The following is a 20,018-nucleotide window of genomic DNA, read 5'->3' on the forward strand; positions in this document are numbered from 1 at the left end:
TTTTTAGCTAACTTGGTCAATTTGGGGGTGCTGAATCCAAAAAACTTTAGTTCCATTTTTTCCGACCACGTCTTCAGTCGCCATTTTGAATTTAAAAATGGCCGCCATAGCAAACTGTATTTTGACCCAATTCTCATAATGTGAGCATCGTAGAAGGTTCAGATTTGATGTAAAAAGCATGTTTGTGATGTCAGACATTCTGATACACCATTTTCTAATATTGTAGATAGCTTTGATACAATTTTTAGGCAGCCATCTTGAAATTCAAAATGGCCGCCATAGCTAAATATATTTTTTCCTATATCTCAGGTTGTAGGCATTATGTAGGGTATAAATTTGAGGCAAAAAGCACGCATATGATGTCAGTCATGCTAATATATACATTCTTTTATTTAGTGATGGATCATTTTCCGTAGCGGCCATCTTGAATTTCAAAATGGCTACTATAACAAATGTAATTGGACCGGTATCTCATCGTATGCATTGTGTAAGGTTCTAATTTGGTGCAGAAAGCATGCGTATGTTGTCAGACATTCTGAAACATCTTTTTCTGAAAGGATGGTTCATTTTGATATCAATGGTGGCCATCTTGAAATTCAAAATGGCCGCCATACCAGAATGTATATTTTGACCTATTTCTCATGTTGTACGAAATACAGACAGTTCAAATTTCGGGCATAAACCGGGTTCATGATCTTGAACATACAGATGCACTTTTCCCCTCCCAAAAATTTCAGATCACTTTCAAGTCTGCCTTCTTAGAATTCAAAATGGCTGCTTTCCAGCTAATATCTCTGGTTACAAGCAACTTTTAGACATATCAATGTTTATGGTGGCGTACAGTGTACATTCTTTAAAACACACACGCACATAGGGCCTATACATTATGTATTTAATGGATTATTTGGGTTCTAGGAACAGTACCCCCTGGAAAACCACCCTCCGGATAACTACCACCCGGATAATTACCCCCCAGGACAATTCCCCCCTAGGGCAACTACCCCCCGGACAACTACCCTCCAAAGGCAATTACCCTCCAGGGTAATTACCCCCTAGGACAACTACCCCCCGGACAACTACCCTCCAAGGGCAATCACCCCCCAGGGCAATTCCCCCTTAGGAAAACTACCCCCTGGATAACTACCCCTCGGATAACTACCCCTGGATAACTACCCCCTCGGATAACTACCCCCTGGATAACTACCACCCGGATAACTACCCCCTGGATAACTACCCCCCGGAGAACTACCCCCTGGATAACTACCCCCCGGAGAACTACCCCCTGGGTAACTACCCCCCGGAGAACTACCCCCTGGGTAACTACCCCCAGGATAACTACCCCCCGGATAACTACCCCCCGGATAACTACCCCCCGGATAATTACCCCTCGGATAATTACCCCCCGGATAATTACCCCCGGATAATCACCCCCCCCCCCCCGGATAATTACCCTCCGGATAACTACCCCCCCCCCCCCCGATAATTACCACCAGGATAATTATCCCCAGGTTAATTACCCCCTCCTCCGATAACTAGACCCCAGATAACTTCCACCCGATAACTACACCCTCCAATAACTTCCCGAGGATGATTACCCCGGATAAGCAAGCCTACAACTCCCCCTCCCCTATAACTATCAAGACGAAAATTACCCCAGGACAGTGCACCACGCCAATTACCCCCTGGGTAACTACCTCCCGGGTCATTGCCCCCCCCCCCCCCCCATCTTACCTTTAATAAAAAGAATATCATTACTACAGGAAACGAAGTTCTTTGTATTATTTGCCAGGAATCACGGAGATGCCATACTGATACATCATTTTATGAAAACAACATCTTAAAGATTTACGATTTGTATCGTTTGCACTTAGGACAATTTATGTAAAAGCTTAATTTCTCCCTCTGTATTTTGACTCTATGTTCATAAAAAACGAAGCTGTCCCTTCATATCCTACCCGGTAATCCAGTAAATGTCAATGCCTTTAACCAAACTATTTTCGCTAAATCTGTATTTTCTTTTACTGTTCCGAAATTTCGGATTTCTCTTGATAGTATAGTATAAAAGAAGTTTTAAGTTTGAATGCCTTTACCATTGAACTAAAGACATTTTGAAGAAATGTTACACTTCAGAATGAGTTAAACTTTTTGCAATATTTTTTAACCACAATTGTCTATCGTTTACCACAACTCCATGTAACACTTCTTTATTTTGAGGAGCTTATATCTCATGCCTCACGTGCCCTGGTTTTGACCCATCATCTTCCTCTTCCCTCTCGCTTTTCTCTGTCCACTGTGAAGGTAGTCTATTCCTGTCATTCATAACTCACCTTTCCTCTTTCTCTCATTACAAGGGATTTATCTCGTGTGTGTTCATGTGCAGTGCACTCCCGTTAAAACGAAATGCTCAGGACCGGCAGTTTTTTTTTTTTTTTTTCGTTTTAACGAAATTTCGTTGTAACCGAACAAATATAATATGCAATGTATAACGAAAAGAAGGAAACCACGCATAAAAAAATTTTGTTTGTTGAATCCTCATCATACGCTGGAAAGCTATGTGAAATGGGAGAATACCTTTTTAATTTCGTTTAAATATTACATTTTAAAAAGAGCATAAAGTTGTTTGTGTTGTCACACATGTGTAGAAAATGACGGTGTAGGATTTGGTTACAGTTCGCTATTCCAAAGGTTCTTTTCTTACTAAAGTACGTTACTCCGAAGACTCCTTATTCCGAAGTTTCGCCATTCCCGGGATTCCGATGGTTTGTTTATGTGAAGGTTCGCATTTCCGCAGAATCATTATTCCGAAAGTTCATAATCTAGATCAAAATAATATATTGTTCATTTTCCGAAGGTTCGTTGATCTGAAAATGAAATGAGGTTCGTCATTCTGAAGGTTTATAAATCAAAAAAAAAAAAAGAAAAAGGTTCACTAGTCAGAAAGTCCGTTGTTCCGAAGGCTTTTTCATCCGAAAATGAAATAAGGTTCGTTATTCCGAAGAAATTTTGTTAATGAAAAAAAAAAATGAGAAAGGTTAGTTATTTCGAAGATTTATTTATCTTAAGACGATTATAAAGATTGCAATTCTTAAGTTTTGTTAGTGTACTCTCCTTTTTCCACCATGGATTAACGATACTTTTTGTAATGTTCCGATTAACGAACGTTTTGAATTCCTATCATTTTCGGACTAACGAACCGTATAAGAATAACAATAAGGACCATATTTTATTATCGAATTAACGAACCTTTGGAATAACGCCAAAATGTGCTTAATAACAAACCCTCTTTCATTTCCGAGCTAACGGACATTTAGTTGTATCAGAATCTGTGTGTTTTGTATTAAAGGACTTCGGAACAATGAAACAAACCTTATCTGAATTCAAATTATTTTATTACAACAACGCAAGTTCCCCTCGGAAACTGTGCGTGAAACACGGAGTGAACATTTAATGATGCGTTCGCTCATGCAGAGACGCTTTAATAATGCTTGTTCCGCTACGCATTTTCGAATGCGATCCGCATTTCGTTATAACGGAGCGCATTTCTTTTGTTTTTCTTTGTCAGTGGCGCTCAGAAAAGACTTCGTGATAACGAAAATTTTGTTATAACCGTCTTCGTTATAAGCGAATTTTGTACCATAGACTTTAATGGCGATAATTTTGGGACCAGAAGTTTTGCTTCGTTATAACGAAATTTCGTTATAACCGTGTTCGTTGTAACGGGAGTGCACTGTATCTTTATTTGTGTACTTCGTCTCTGTCTTAATTTGCTTTCTTTGCATTGTTTCATCAAATTTGTAACTATTTTACTGTTATACCGTTAACGCTCATTTCAGAATTGCCCTACTGCATTATTGGGCATATTAACAACTAGTATATCAAGGATGTGGGAAGAGATTGTCACATCCTTGGTATGATCACTGCAGAACATTACCTCCCTTGACAATTACTCCTTATTAAAATTAGGCTCCAAACAATCACCCCTCTTACAATAACTCTCCCCCAGAAAATTACGTCTCTCATTGTTATTTTCGAACACATTAGCTATTTGAATTGAAAAAAAAACCAACATTTTTTCATATCGTCTGGTTTTGGTCGAGACCTAACTTCAGGTTTTAAACATCTTTTGGGTGAGATAATTAGAAACCCCTTACGAAATATTAAAGAGCATGTTATTCCAAGAAGGATTCAATTTTTTGAGAAAAAAAAAATACTCTTGAAATGGCCGGGATAAAACAGAGCAGCCCTATAATGTAAAAAGGATTCTGTCAACTACAACTCTCCCTAGATCTATTCAAAAAGAGGGTGCAGGACAAAAGACTTCGTTAACAACTAGGGGTGTTTTGTAAAAAAAAAAAATACCGTTAAACTCGTAATATTTTACTCTTTCTAATGAGACTAACTTATATTTGAACTGGATTTCCTCTTAAAGTGTCGAGAACATTTAATTTGAAAACTAGCACAATTCTACTTGTATGTAAAACAAGCTGTAATTTTACTCTCATGACAGATTAGGGCACCTTTTGATAAAAGTTGCCAGTTATGACATCTTGTTAGTATCTAATAATTTCAATAAAACCATGGGTTCTGCTTGATTGATAAGCTCGAGTCACTGACTTGTTACCATGGACCTGCTTTGATCGACCTACAACGATTGGTAATTGTGTGGAACTGACAGCTTGTCAGGACTGATAACTTTCATAAAACCGTGCCCGGATCCTATCAGAAATTATGGCTTTATATCGAAGAGTCCCTCGCTAATGTTAAGGGAATATGAATTGCAGTGAAATCAACTCTCCTTTTCTTATGTTTATCGTCTATCATGTGTTATAACGGTAGAAAATAAATGACAAGCCAAAAGAGTGATGACAGTGTAAGAGAAAGGTGCATCTTCTGATATGGTGTTATGAACTTATGGAAAATATACGACGGGTGGTAACTTTCGGGGGGCGGGGAGGGAGGGTTGTCCAGTAGGTAAGTATCAGGAGGGGGCGGGGGGGGGGGAGGGGGTTCGGGGTATTGTTAATGGGGGGGGGGGGGTAGTAATCCGGGTGGTAGTTATCCTGGGGGTAGTTATCCGGGGAGTAATTATCCGGGTGGTAGTTATCCTGGGGGTAGTTATCCGGGGGGTAGTTATCCGGGGGGTAGTTATCCGGGGGGTAGTTCTCCGGGGGGTAGTTATCCAGGGGGTAGTTATCCGGGGGGTAGTTATCCAGGGGGTAGTTATCCGGGTGGTAGTTATCTGGGGGGTAGTTATCCGGGGGGTAGTCATCCAGGGGGTAGTTACCCAGGGGGTAGTTATCCGGGGGGTAGATGTCCTAGGGGTAATTGCCCTTGGGGGTAGTTGCCCTAGGAGGGTAGATGACCGGGTGGTAGTTTTCCTAGGGGGTAATGGCCCTGGAGGGTGATTGCCCTAGGAGGGTAGTTGTCCGGGGGGTAGTTGCCCTATAAGTAAGGGGGAATAGACCTGGGGGGTAATTATCCGGGTGGTAGTTATCCGGAGGGTAGTTGCCCAGGGGGTAAGTGCCCGGATACGGATTATTTGTATTAATCGCCACTCTTGAAATTCAAGATATATTTCGACCATAATTGGTGCTGTAAGATATTTAAACTGCAAACCCAAGCATGGTGAAACACTCATGTATAAGTCAATCACTTCATTGAATATTGCGTAAGCGGAAGTGTTTCCTGTCCTGTAGGTACACTGTTGTGTAGAAATTCAAAGAGGCTGCCATGTGAAACATTCCTTTAACAGCATTGCGTTTGGGTAAAATTTGTGAATGGGAAATCATGGGATTTTGATGTTAAGAACAAAATGACTTTCAAAAAAAAATCTTAATAACTGTGTCTGAGTGACTGAATAATGCCCCATTTAGACGATTTGGTTGTAAGAACTTACAATATTAGCCCTATATACTCTAATAATTCGTGGGATAGTCACTTAGATAATCAAATGTTTTCTATAGGCTCATTCCCTACACGTGTTTTTAAAGAAACAGCACTCTAAAGCTGTACACAGGGGAGAATTAGTTCTAAATTCTTCAAGAAATAATGACTTTTGTATTTCTTGCTTTTGAGCATGATAATGAATTCTGTGGCTACCGTTGGTGTAGGAAGCTCGAAGCATTTTATAATAATTGAACGATTTATGCATACCCTTTGGAAATATCTACAATCTAATATATCATATTTATAGGTATCAGAGGCAGAAATTTGGTTGTGAGAGTTTACGAGGTTCGTTCTCTGGATATATTGTATCAAGTCTCTACGAGGGTAAAGCAGGAAATTGTCCTGATTGAAGTCATTCACGCCAAACTTCTGGAAGGCACGGACTGTGTCATAGCACATTCTGCATGATTCAAGGTTTGGATACTTCTTGGTCCATCTACTCTTGGAGACATCCTCAAATTTTCAACTTCAGCCAGCACCATGAAAGGCGTGAAAAGCAGACCTTTAATTTTTCTTGTTTTTTCACAACAAACCGCAGAGCATAATCTCTCAAAATTGTCAATTGTACCTTTATCAGTTAATTTTCCAGTGATGGCGCAGAGAACATGCAATGCAGTAAGTGAAGCAAACCTCCAAGATCCATCAGGATAATTGAAATGTTAGAGTCTACGCAATAATCATCAATATCTCTGATTTTCCCGTTGCTGTAATACATACAATGGAATGAGGCTATCTATTGTGAGTGACGGGTGACAGCAACTCCCATGGCATCTTTGATGAACTCTTTTTTTTTTCCATGATGTGGTCTCTGTGTCAGATGGAATTGACTGCTCAGTATTTCAACTTTCAGGCTGATTATTTGGCTTAGTTTTGTGATTTTCTAAGGCATGGGAAGGAAAATGAATCCTTCATAGTGAGAATGAGGAGAAGGTCATGAAACAGTGAGATGAAGAGTGATTGTGGAATTGCTTAGAACTTATATCTTTCAATAATTGTATCGTTCAGAAATGACTGGATAATGATCACAGGTCTATCAGGCTGTAGAACCAGTAGAAATGTTACGAAGAATTGGTGATCCCTTAAGCTTAATGACTTTGGATCCAATCTTACATGGTGTATTTTTTTGCACGAGCTGAATGTCTGGCCTTTCTCACAATATTCCAGAGATTTATATATTCTAATTCTCTCAGATACAAATTCTTAGTACAGAACATTAAAACTGCCCTTCTTTTTCTAGAGTATCTCCCTTGAATGTTTCTGACACCTGGCTGCCAAACACCACATTCATCACCTTCAAGGCAGTGACAATTTCTTACATTACCCTCGTGTGATGATTTTCTAAGTTTTGGAGGAATTCTGATGGGTGCAAGCGCCACAGAACTGAGCTATCATTACTCCTTTGTAGTTTTAGAATCATTGGCTGTACAGCAGTAAGCATCTTGGAAGTCTTGATACTAGTAATTGAAGATGACCCACTCAAGGGCAATCAGGAAAAAGCCTACGTATTCCATGATCTTCATTCTGTGTTATTCCAGAAATATAATTATCTAGCAAACCTTAAGTGTTTCAGTTTATAGCCAACAAACAAGCTTGTAAATGGGATGCCTGGTAGGGTGACCATAGCATTTGTTGCCATTGCGAGACTTTGCCTTGTTTGTCTTCATTCTTTTGAGGCAGCATCAAGTTTTTGAAGATCACCTTCAATTGCATCAATGCTTGCTTTTGTACAAATATTCATTGATTGGGATTAAATATAATCATTAACGAGGTTCCACAACGCAAAATAACGTGTTTCCCGAGAGGCAAAAACGAACCGTTTTAGCGGTTTTTTGGCTATACGGGATGTATGCCCTAACGCTTACACGCTTGCCCACACTATCGGACTGTGGTAAGCCCCCTCCCCCCACCCTTACGCAGTTTTTGCCCCTCAGTATCTCTTGATGACGTTATTAGAACCTCATCCTTTCATATTGAAATTATGGCGGCTATTTTGAATTGAGAGATGGCTGTCATTCTGCGTGAACTGGAAATGAATTCAGTCTAACTAGGACAATTTTGGCACATTCATCTAAGGCGCTTACCACAGTATTATGATTATGTTTTCTATGGCGGCCATCTTGATTTTCAACATGGTGGCCTATCTAATGATCCACAATTAGGAAACAGCTGTACTGGACCGTTGGACACCACAAGCATGTGCATTCTTGAAAATTTGATGCTTCAACAATAATTGCAAACTGAGATATGGGTAAAAACGCTATGGCGGCCATTTTGAATTTCAAGATGGCGGCCTACAAACTCTACAAAGCAATCCACAGTATCAGAAAATGATATATCAGAGTGTCTGGCATTATAACGATGTATTTTGCACCAAGTTTGAGGTTTCTACAATGCTCACTTTATGAGATATGGGTAAAAATACAGCTTGCTATGGCAGCCATTTTGAAATTCAAAATGGCAGCCTACAAATTGTATCAAAACAATCCACAATATCAGACAAAGATTTATCAGAGTGTCTGACATCACACCCACGCATTTTGCACCAAATTTTAAGCTTCTACAATGCTCACTTTATGAAATATGGATCAAAATACAGTCTGCTAGGGCGGCCATTTTGAAATTCAAAATGGCGGCTGAAGACGTGGTCAGAAAAAATGGAACCAAAGTTTTTTGGATTCAGCACCCCCAAATTGACAAAGTTAGCAACAAAAAAAATCAATTTTGGCACGAAAATCTCACGGGATGACATAGTGGCCTCTACTAATACTTGTAAGTAGCACACGTAGGCCTACATGCAAACGTGTACGTGCTCCGTACCGTATGGATGTACAGTACAAACTACGGTCGATAAATAGTAAACACTGTAGAATATTAGTAGATATGTATAAAATCAGTGCTGACAAAGCCCAGGATGAGATTTGTTTTGTTTTGTTTTGTTTTTTGCCCACGATTTTGTTGTCCCTGGTGCAAAATATAAAAAAAGTAAAAAACAAACAAACAAAAAATCCAGGAATAATTACTTAGCGTCCGGCGTTGAGGTCGCTCGCAGACTGAAGTGGTGATTTTTTTTTTTTTTTTTTGTCTGAAGGGGGGTGCGTCCGCACCCAACGCACCCACCCCCCCCCCCCCCCCCCCCACCACCACCACTTCCTGGTGACGCCCATGCTATGAGAGCGCGGTACTCTCCACGGTGCGAGAGATTCAACGCATACACTTGTAAAACGTTGCGATAGAACCATGGCGATATATCGCAAATTCTGGTACGGGTGGCATGCAAAATATCAATATCGCGTAAATGCTCAAGTTATATCAGAAACTGCTGCAATCGTGGCCGTAGGTGTAACAAGCTGTACAGATTCAATGCAGATAAACGGACTAGCAACTTCACTGTTCCAAACTTGGAATGAAACAAGTCTATATTATGTGCTGCTATGCAACTTTACTTACCCGTTTCTTTATACCTGTTGAGCCAGTGGCGTAACTACGGGGAGGGGGGGGGGGGGAGGGGCACGTGCTCCCCCCCCCCCCCCTTCCACTCGTTTATCAAAGAAAACCGCCAAAATGGTAATTCAATTAAAGAGGTGTACAGTGTGAAACATTGTTCAAAAAGCCCAGACCGACAAAAGATTGTGATTTGAACAGCTTGATTCCTGGTTGGCATTCTGAATATAAGCAGGATGTGCGCAGTACGTGTACTCTAAACATCCGAACGGCAAAAAGAGTCGCTGCAATGTTACGCAATGTGATGTATATAGAATGTACACCTTCGTACCTTACGCTTCATTATATCAAAGCTAGATCATTGATTTTGCAGTGTTGCTTTACATACAAGTCTATTATTATTAAAATGCCTTGCATTGCCGATAAAAAGACTTGACCTGGGCTATTTCCATGTACAGTATGAAACACACACACACACACACAGAGACACAAACAATAGGGGATGCTCTAAAGTGCAGACTTTGGGCATCCTTCCCCCGCTTGGTCACTTCGACGCCCTCTCACTGGGCATACCTCCCCAATCATGAACATAAACCGACTGCTAAAATGGCAGGTTTTTTTTTACTGTAAAATGTCTTAATTTTCAATTTGTTGCTGCCAGTCCAGTTGCGCCCGATGCGCCCCTCACCCTTTAATTTCCAAAACAAGAAAATATAGCTACAAACGGCAGTTTTTGGATTGTAAAATGTCAAAATTTTAAAGCTCGCTCCCTTCGCTGGCTTGCATTTAATCGTTATGCCATTCTCCTTATGTTGCTGACAGTATAATTGCCAGCAATTGCGCCCGGTGCGCCACCTCTCCCCCCCCCCCCCCCTCCCTTAGTTTCCAAAACGGAACAATATAGCTACAGACGGCAGTTTTGGGACTGTAAAATGTCAAAATTCTTATTAAGCTCGCTCGCTCCGCTCGCTCGCATTCAATCGTTATGCCATTCTCCTGATGTTGCTGCCTTTAATTCTCCCTATCGCATATAGCTCTCCAAATGTGAACGCGTGTGGCGCTCTAAAACTTCCGGTTATGAACGCACGATGTGTGAATGTACGCTTTTATGCACATTGAACGCCAAAGTACTGGTATTCACAGTTCGTATTAAATTCTTGTAATCTGTCGAATAATAGAGTTATTTTCTAATTGATTCTGTAACTTTTTGGTGAATGGGATTCTTCTGCAAAGGGACCCATGAATGCTAGGCCGATGATGCAAAACAACGAAATTATGGGGAAAAAAATCTATAGATGAAGGACGTGACGTGGGTAAACCGCAAAACCGGAAGTGTACGTCCCAAGAGCGATCGATCAGATATCGGTATCGCATGGTAATATCGCTTGATATCGACTATATGCGGTAGGGAGAATTGCCAGCAGTTGCCCCCGATGCGCCCCCCCCTTAATTTCAAAGCGAAAAAATACAGCTACAAACGGCAGTTTTTGGACTGTAAGATGTCAAAAATTTGAAGCTCACTCGCTTCGCTCGCTCGCATTTAATCGTTATGCCATTCTCCTGATGTTGCTGCCAGCAATTGCTAGCAGCTGCTCCCGTGCGCCCCCACCCCTAAATTTCTAAAGAGCGAAAAATGTAGCTGTTAACGGCGAATCGCTATACCATCCACCTGATTTTGCTGCCAGGAATTTTCAGCAGTTGCGCCCCCTTAATTTCCAAAGTGAACAAATATAGCTACAAACGGCAGTTTTTTTGGCTGTAAAATGTCAAAATTTTCAAGCTCGCTCGCTCCGCTCGCTCGCATCTAATTGCTTTGCAGTTCTCATGATTTTGCTGCCAGTAATTTCTCGTTTCACACCGTCATTCCATAATCCTTGTAAGGAAAACTTACAATGTGTTGCTCAATGACTGCGCTGTGGAATGTATCACATTCCGTTATGTATTGTCCCAATTAAGTTTGCAGACTGACAGCCTACGCACACACGCGCACACACACATACACACGCACACACGCACACACATACACACCCTCAAAATTACTTTTCCACGAGGTGCCCCCCTCCCCCCCCCCCTCCCCCCCCCCTCCCCCCCCCCCCATGACTTGACCCAGGGTACGCAACTGCGTTGAGCTGCTGTCACTATGAGAGCTGACCCGGGAGGGTCGCGACAATGATTTCGGGGGTCCGGCGACGTGGCCAACTGTTGTGCTCTTCGGAACACGTGTGGAGGTAGTTGCATAGTTGGAATTTCGCACTTGATTTGCGCCATTTTTTCATCATGAACTTCAGGGAATTTTTAATCATAAAGAGTGATCTATTCATGGAAACTGTCGAATCAAGGGTAACGTGCTTTACTTCCTTTGAACGAAGATGTTAAGAAAGTGCTCACACTGATTTATAAGCTTTACCAAGCTTTTGGATTGGGTCGTACTAATTTAGAGTACATGTGTATTATTATTTTTTCAAGTCCTCAGTTTGTTGGTATAAATCGTTATCTATGAGGCCGTCACTATATCTTTATTAGAATAGTATAAAGAATTAATAACCAAAAAATGTTAAGAATTCCATGTTTTGTAATCTGAAATAAAAAATGTTTCGACTCGCTCGCTCCGCTCGCTCGCCAAAATTCATTACATTTAAATCACCCTCAAAACATCCCTCTGTACGAACATGTTCAGAAAATGCTCACACTGAATTGTAAGTTTCATTTCATTTCCTTTCATTTATTTAATTCTTCTCTCTTTTCCAAAAGAACATAACACAGTATAAATTAGGAATTATATCACAATCGTATACATACAACTTGCAAATGATATCTAATGATACAGTAATAAAGTTACATATATATGCATGTATACTTGCAAAATAATACAGGGTTAGGTTTCAGTTGGGGGAAAAAAAGAACTGAGAGGTCCACTTAAAAGCAAGCTTGTAGATTGTGAATCACTCAAGAAAAATCTAATGAAATACTTATTTGCATATGCTTAGCACAAGTATAAATTAAATCAAGACGGAACAAAATAGGATACACACAGCAACATGAGACGACTAGACAGAATAGATGGAATAATGGAAGGAAAGAAGGAAGGAAGAAAGAGAATGCCTACACGCTGATCAAGGAAACGAAAGAGAGACTTGAAGAGGGAATTGGAAGAGGTGCTTCAAACAGCTGGTGGCTGCACACAGCCGTGCAAAGATTATGATGGCTATTTCATTATAATGAATTCAGAGATTAATTGATTGATGATTGGATGATGAACCCTGTGGTTGCTGGGACTTGGTTAATGAAAACGAAACATCAGAGAGGGTTTAACAGAAAGGATTTCAACTCCCGCTTAAAAGAATACAAAGGATATTTTTTTTTCGCAACTTAATGAATTTCAGAATCTAGGGCCTGTGTATATGAATGTATTCTGAGCCAAAAATGTTCTCAGAAAGGGTAAATAAAACTCATTAGATTGCCTGGTGGGATAATTATGGAAAAACTGATTCCATGTAAACATTGAATTGAATATACAGGGAAGTGCATTTGCGTTGAAATTAAGCATAAACTCTCCAAGTTGAAAAAAATACAAATCTTTAATTTTTAAAATCTTATATTTAGTGAATAATGAATCTGTATGGAAACGTGGCGGGACGCCGCAAATACCACGAAGTGCCCTTTTTTGTAGTAACAGTAGTCTATCTAATAAAGTTTGATGGGCGCTACCCCATGCTAAAAGTCCGTATAAGGTAAAATTAAAGAGAAATACAACGTCAGCAAAGAAGGCAATTGAGTATGAAACTTGAGTCTATTCATGATACCAATATTACGTGAAATTATTGTACTAATGTTAACAATATGTGGCCTCCCTGAAAGTTTATCGTCTACTGTAATCCCAAGGAATTCTATATGAGATACGCGTTCAATTCAGTGTCATCCAAAAATTATTATCTTTACGTAAAGCTTCTATAAAATGTTTAACATATATTTAGTTTTCAACAGATTAAGAGATAATTTATTAGCTCTTATCCACTGGGTCACTTTTTTCAGTTTGGAATTAACAATGTGCACGAGTTTATCTGGATTTTGATGTGAAAAGAATATATTTGAATCATCAGCAAAAAGTATAAATGACAACACGTCGGATGATCTGCAAAAATCATTGATATAAATGATAAAAAGTAAAGGTCCTAATAGACCGGGGGCCCATAGCATTTATTCAGCTGAAAAGGGTCACACTTTTTAATAGTCTCATCGTATAAGGATATGGCCAAGGGTCAATAAAATGAATTGCTGGCAAGTCACATCCTGTACCGTAAGCCTAGGGGCCACAAAAAGGGACCCCGAAAAATTGATTTATTCAGCCGAAGGGGGTCACGGACAAAAGTTGGTGGATATTGTTCCTTTGGGTGTACTTATCATGAAAACAGCAATGCCAGCTATTTTATCCTGTACGGGGCCCCAGACAGTAGCCCCAAAGGGCCCCACAAATATGGTGTTATTCAGCTGAAAAGGATCACGGCTAATTTCTTTTGCAATGGAAGTAGTTCCCATCAGAGATATCCAAAACACCAATGCCAGCTATTTTATCCTGTACGGGGCCCCAGACAGTAGCCCCAAAGGGCCCCACCCCCATAGGCCCTACGTACAAACACACACAAACATTGATTTTATCCAGTTGAAAAGAGCCACGGCTAATTTCTTTTGCAATGGAAGGAGTACCAATCAGAGATACCCAAAACACCAAAGCCAGCTATTTTATCCTGCACGGGGCCCCAGACAGTAGCCCCAAAGTGCCCCACCCCCTATAAGTTCCACGTACAAACACACACACACACACATTGACTTTATTCAGCTGATAAGAGTAACGGCTAATATCATTGCAATGGAAGTAGTACCCATCAGAGACATACAAAACACCAAAGGCAGCTATCCTGTACGGGGCCCCAGACAGTAGCCCCAAAGTGCCCCCCCCCCCCCCCCCCTACAGACATACTCACACAATAGTTTCATTCAGCTGAAAAGGGTCACGGCTAATTTCTTTTGCAATGGAAGTAGTACCCATCAGAGAAATCCAAAATACCAAAGCCAGTTATTTTATCCTGCACGGGGCCCCAAACAGTTGCCCCAAATTGCCCCTTACTCCCTCCCACACACACACACATTGATTTTATTAAGCTGAAAAGGTTCACGGCTACTTTCTTTTGCAATGGGAAGTAGTACTCATCAGAGATATCCAAAGCACTAAAGCCGGTTGTTTTATCCTGTACGGGGCCCCAGACAGTAGCCCCAAAGTGCCCCCTACACACACACACACACACACTTACACACACACACACACACACAAACACACACACACACACACATATTGGTTTCATTCAGCCGAAAAGGGTCATGGCTAATTTCTTTTGCAATGGAAGTAGTACCCATCGGATATCCAAAATACCAAAGTCAGATATTTTATCCTGCACGGGGCCCCAGACAGTAGCTCCAAAGTGTTTTGCTTTATTCTCTTTATTCTTTGCATCTCTTCTTCTTCTTAAACATGCGCTCCTTCGTCTTCATTTTCGCGACAACGACAACGTCCTCCTCATCATCATCAGTTTTGCTGTTCTGGCAAACATTTTCCAGCGTATCGGCTACGTTCGATTTTAGAGCGGCGAGAGCGGAAGACATGAGTAATTGAGTCTGGGAAAGCGTAGGAACAGCGTAGCTAAAGCGGCCAACAGCGTTATCGAAGAAGGAATGAAGCGTTGTAGGAACAGGCCTTGATATTATACGAGAGTAGAGCACTTAGTGAGAGCGTCGTTAAAGCGGGAAGGTCGTGCTTTGATCAAGAAAGCGGCGCGGCAGCGGGACCATGTCGTCGGTGTCTATAGTTTAGACTACTTCCCGTTCTTGTGCCGCTGTTACTACGGTCAGAAAAACCTGGAATTGTACGCTCATCCCGCGGTATTTACACTGTCACTGCTCTCTCCCCGTTTGAGCTACGATTCAAAATAGGTCAATCTTGATGGGGAGTTGGGGAAGAAATTTTGAACCAGTTCAAATTTCTTCCCGATCTGTAAAATTGCCAGATCCAACCCCATCACCCAAACGCTGCTGCTACGAGACCGGTCCCCATACACTTTTGCCGCTCTCTCCCGATCTGACAGATTGAATAGATCGGGATGCAGATCTTGATAGTGGTATTACATGTGGGGCCCCGTAGAGCTATATAACTGGTTTCGGTGTTTTTGATACCTTGTTGAGTACTACTTCCATTGCAAAAGAAATTATAGCAGTGATTCTTTTCACTTAGAATAAAATAATACGGGAGCACTTTCCAGCTACTGGCTGGGGGCCCCTGAAAGAATAAAAATGACTGGATGGGTTTGTGATTTACGTATCTCAGCTGTTAATTCCACTGCCAAGGAAAATAGGCATACATGACTCTTTTCACCTAAAAACACTTAATTCATATGGGGTGGGAATACCTTGGGGCTATACCTGTCAAGGGCCCTGCATCCGGGCCAATTTCGCACCTTTTTTAATCGAATTCTTTAATGTTGAATTAAATTTAGCAAAAATGTCGCCTAGATGACATGGTAGTTCAATGTCATAATCTCTTCATTCAAATTCATTTTGAAACTTTCACATTACCTCTAACCTTATTCTAAATAACACTTTTTCAACTGAAATCCATATATAAGACAAGCACCATTCCACTATATCCGTTCATTCATAAATTCATAATGATATAGTCACGTGATCACATGCTGCGCTCGTTCATTCAAATTGATTTCTGGCCGTCTAATTTAACATGTTGTGCAGTCAGTTAAACAGACATGTTCATGCTTGACCTCTTTCCTTATTTTCTTTCATCGTAGTTATTGTTTTGTAAGCATCATAACATTTCATGTTTTCGTATTCGTTTAAGAGACTTTGACACCAGTTTTTTTTTTAACGTGCTTTTTGAATCCGAAGAAGTAAGAAGCCACTTAATTATCTGGCCGTTACGAGCGCTTTATTACGAGAGGTCGGCCAGTTCCAGGAAGTCAAGGTTATGATCCTAAAATCTTTTTTTTTAATAATTCTTTCTATGTCTTCTAGAGATATACGTCTGTATCTATTGCGCTGTCATGACTATAAAAAATGAAGTTAATCTGCATTACTGGTACACGTATAGGCCTATAATGACATGTATATTATGAAAGAGAAGGAGCACACGTTACAGAACAACCAAATCCAGTTATACTAGATAAGAAATATGATACTTTTACTGCTTTATAACTGTAATTTATAGATGAAACGAAAACACACATAGAAAGACACGTTAAAATGGTCTGAAACAAAGAAATAGCATAATTTGAATTTGAATGAACACGTTTGGAATTTGACTGTCTTTCGCGAAATTTAATGACTGAAATACCCTTTTCGGCAAGTCAAGGCGAATTTGAATGGACGTATATAGGGTACCAGCCACTTTGAATACCCATTTTACGAATTCGAACCTTCTATCAAATGAACCGACAAAAGTGCAAAATTGGCTGGGAAAACCTAACTGGCTTTGATGTTTTGGGTATCTATGATGTAAACTAAGGCCTACTTCGATTGTAAAAGAAAAACAACTGTGACTCTTTTCAGCTAAATGATGTCATAATAATTATGTGGGGGAGGGGCACTTTATGGCTACTGTACTGGGCCCAGTACAGGATGAAATGACTGGTTTTCGTATGGTCATCTCGGTTGTGCACTATACAGAAGTATGCTTCCCTTGCAAATTTCTTGGATGTTTTGCTGCTCTAACCTATAGGACCCCGTATACAGGATAAGATGACTTGCTTTGGTGTTTGTGATATCTCTGTTCAGTAGGCCCTGATATTTACGTTACAAAAGAATTTGTAAGACCATTTTCAGCTGATTCACAGTACATGTAAAATGGATAGGACACTGTGGAGCTACTGTCTGGGGCTCTGTACAGGATAAAATAACTGGCTTTGTTGTGTTGAATATCTCTGATAGGTACTTTTTCCAGTGCAAAAGAAATTACCCGTGTTTGGGGCTATGTATATTTTCTTGGGCCCCGTACAGGATAAAATAACTGGCTTTGGTATTTTGGATATCTCTAATGGGTACTACTTCCATTGCAAAAGAAATTAGCCGTGACCCTTTTCAGCTAAATGAAACTAACGTGTGTGTGTGTGTGTGTGTGTGTGTGTATGTGTGTATGTGTGTGTATGTGGAGAGGGGGGGGGCACTTTGGGGCTACTGTCTGGGGCCCCGTACAGGATAAATTAGCTGGCTTTGGTGCTTTGGATATCTCTGATGGGTACTATATACTTCCATTGCAAAAGAAATTAGCCGTGACCCTTTTTGGCTGAATGAAACTAATATGTGTGTGTGTGCGTGTGTGTGTGTGTGTGTGCGTGTGTGTGTGTGTGTGTAGGGGTGCACTTTGGGGCTACTGTCTGGGGCCCCGTAATAACTGGCTGTAGTGTTTTGGATATCTCTGATGAGTATGCCTACTACTTCCGATTGCAAAAAAAAAGTAGCCATGTCCCTTTTCAGCTGAATAAAATCAATGTGTGAGTGGGGGGGGGGGGGGAGGGAGCAATTTGGGGCTACTGACTGGGGTCCCGTTCAGGATAAAATAGCTGGCTTTGGTATTTTGGATATCTCTGATGGGTACTTCTTCCATTGCAAAACAAATTAGCCGTGACTCTTTTCAGCTGAATAAAATCAATGTGTGTGGGGGTGGGGGAGGGGGAGGGGGCATTTTGGGCTACTGTCTGGGGCCCCGTGCAGGATAAAATAACTGGCTTTGGTATTTTGGATATCTCTGATGGGTGGTACTTCTTCCATTGCAAAAGAAATTAGCCGTGACCCTTTTCAGCTGAATGAAACTAATGTGTGTGTGTGTGCCGGGGGGGGGGGGGGGACTCCTTTGGGACTACTGTCCGGGGCCCCGTACTGGATAAGATAGCTGGCTTTGGTGTTTTTGATATCTCTGATGGGTACTCCTTCCATTGCAAAAGAAATTAGCCGTGACTCTTCTCAGCTGCACGAATAAAATCAATGTTTGTGTGTGTTTGTACGTATGGCCTATGGGGGTGGGGCACTTTAGGGCTACTGTCTGGGGCCCCGTATAGGATAAAAAAGCTGGCATTGGTGTTGTGGATATCTCTGATGGGAACTACTTCCATTGCAAAAGAAATTAGCCGCGACTCTTTTCAACTGAATAAAATCAATGTTTGTGTGTGTGTTTGTACGTAGGGCCTATGGGGGGTGGGGCCCTTTGGGGCTACTGTCTGGGGCCCCGTACAGGATAAAATAGCTGGCATTGGTGTTTTGGATATCTCTGATGGGAACTACTTCCATTGCAAAAGAAATTAGCCGTGACCCTTTTCAGCTGAATAACACCATAATTTTGTGGGGCCCTTTGGGGCTACTGTCTGGGGCCCCGTACAGGATAAAATAGCTGGCATTGCTGTTTTCATGATAAGTACACCCAAAGGAACAATATCCACCAACTTTTGTCCGTGACCCCCTTCGGCTGAATAAATCCATTTTTCGGGGTCCCTTTTTGTGGTCCCTAGGCTTACGGTACAGGATGTGACTTGCCAGCAATTCATTTTATTGACCCTTGGCCACATCCTTATACGATGAGACCATTAAAAAGTGTGACCCTTTTCAGCTGAATAAATCGTCTGGGCCCCCGGTCTATAATAGGCTACCCTGTGGGACGCCACATTGAATTCGAGACTTGAAACCTTCTCGTTCAGAGATACGTATTGTTTGCAGTTTTGCAGGTAGCTCCTGAACCACTCCAAGGCCTTCCCCCTCATTCCATAATGAGACAATTTGTAAATTAAAATTTCATGATTAATTGTATCGAAGGCTTTGAAGAAGTCTAGGAATATACCAATAAGATGAGAATGATTATCAGTAGTATGCGCTACGTGGTCGATAAACTTCAAAAGGGCATGAATAGTACTGTGTTTCTGATGAAACCCAAATTGAGAATTTGTAAAAACATTATGAAAATTTTAAAATTTAATTGTTCTTTTAAATATCAATATTTCCAATATTTTAGATAAAGAAGAAAGCAAAGAAATGGACCCGTAATTACACATATCAGAACCATCTTCTTTTTTGTATAAAGGGAAAACCTTAGCTATTCTTATAAAATCAGGAAACACGCCACATAATATAGATCGAGTAAAAACATGTTAAAGTGGTTCAGCGATGGAAAATATTCCCTTTAGAATGAAATTACTCATGTCATCGTAACCAGTACTTCGCTTGTCATTCATTGCAGTAACAATATCGATGATTTCTTATTTCGTAATTGGAACGAAAAAAAAAGAACTAGAATTAGATTGACCTAAAAATGTTGAAAAATGCGTATTTGACTGTGGTACCCTTTTTGCCAAATGCTTCCAAATCATTAGAATCAAAAATCAAATCAAAATAATAAAACAAAATATTAGGTATACACTTGGATCTTCATATATTTTGTTATCATATCTTTTTTTGTAATATTTGTTTTCTTTTTTGATATATTCATGGCCTGGTTCAATACCTTCCATGTATTCTTCATATCATGTCTATATTTTTCTAACTAAAATATATAATATTTCCTCTTTTCCAACCGTATAATCTTAGTT

Source organism: Diadema antillarum, unplaced genomic scaffold (assembly GCF_040938485.1).
Source record: "Diadema antillarum isolate AM-2024a unplaced genomic scaffold, OU_Dant_1.0 seq00001343_RagTag, whole genome shotgun sequence".
Taxonomy (NCBI): domain Eukaryota; kingdom Metazoa; phylum Echinodermata; class Echinoidea; order Diadematoida; family Diadematidae; genus Diadema; species Diadema antillarum.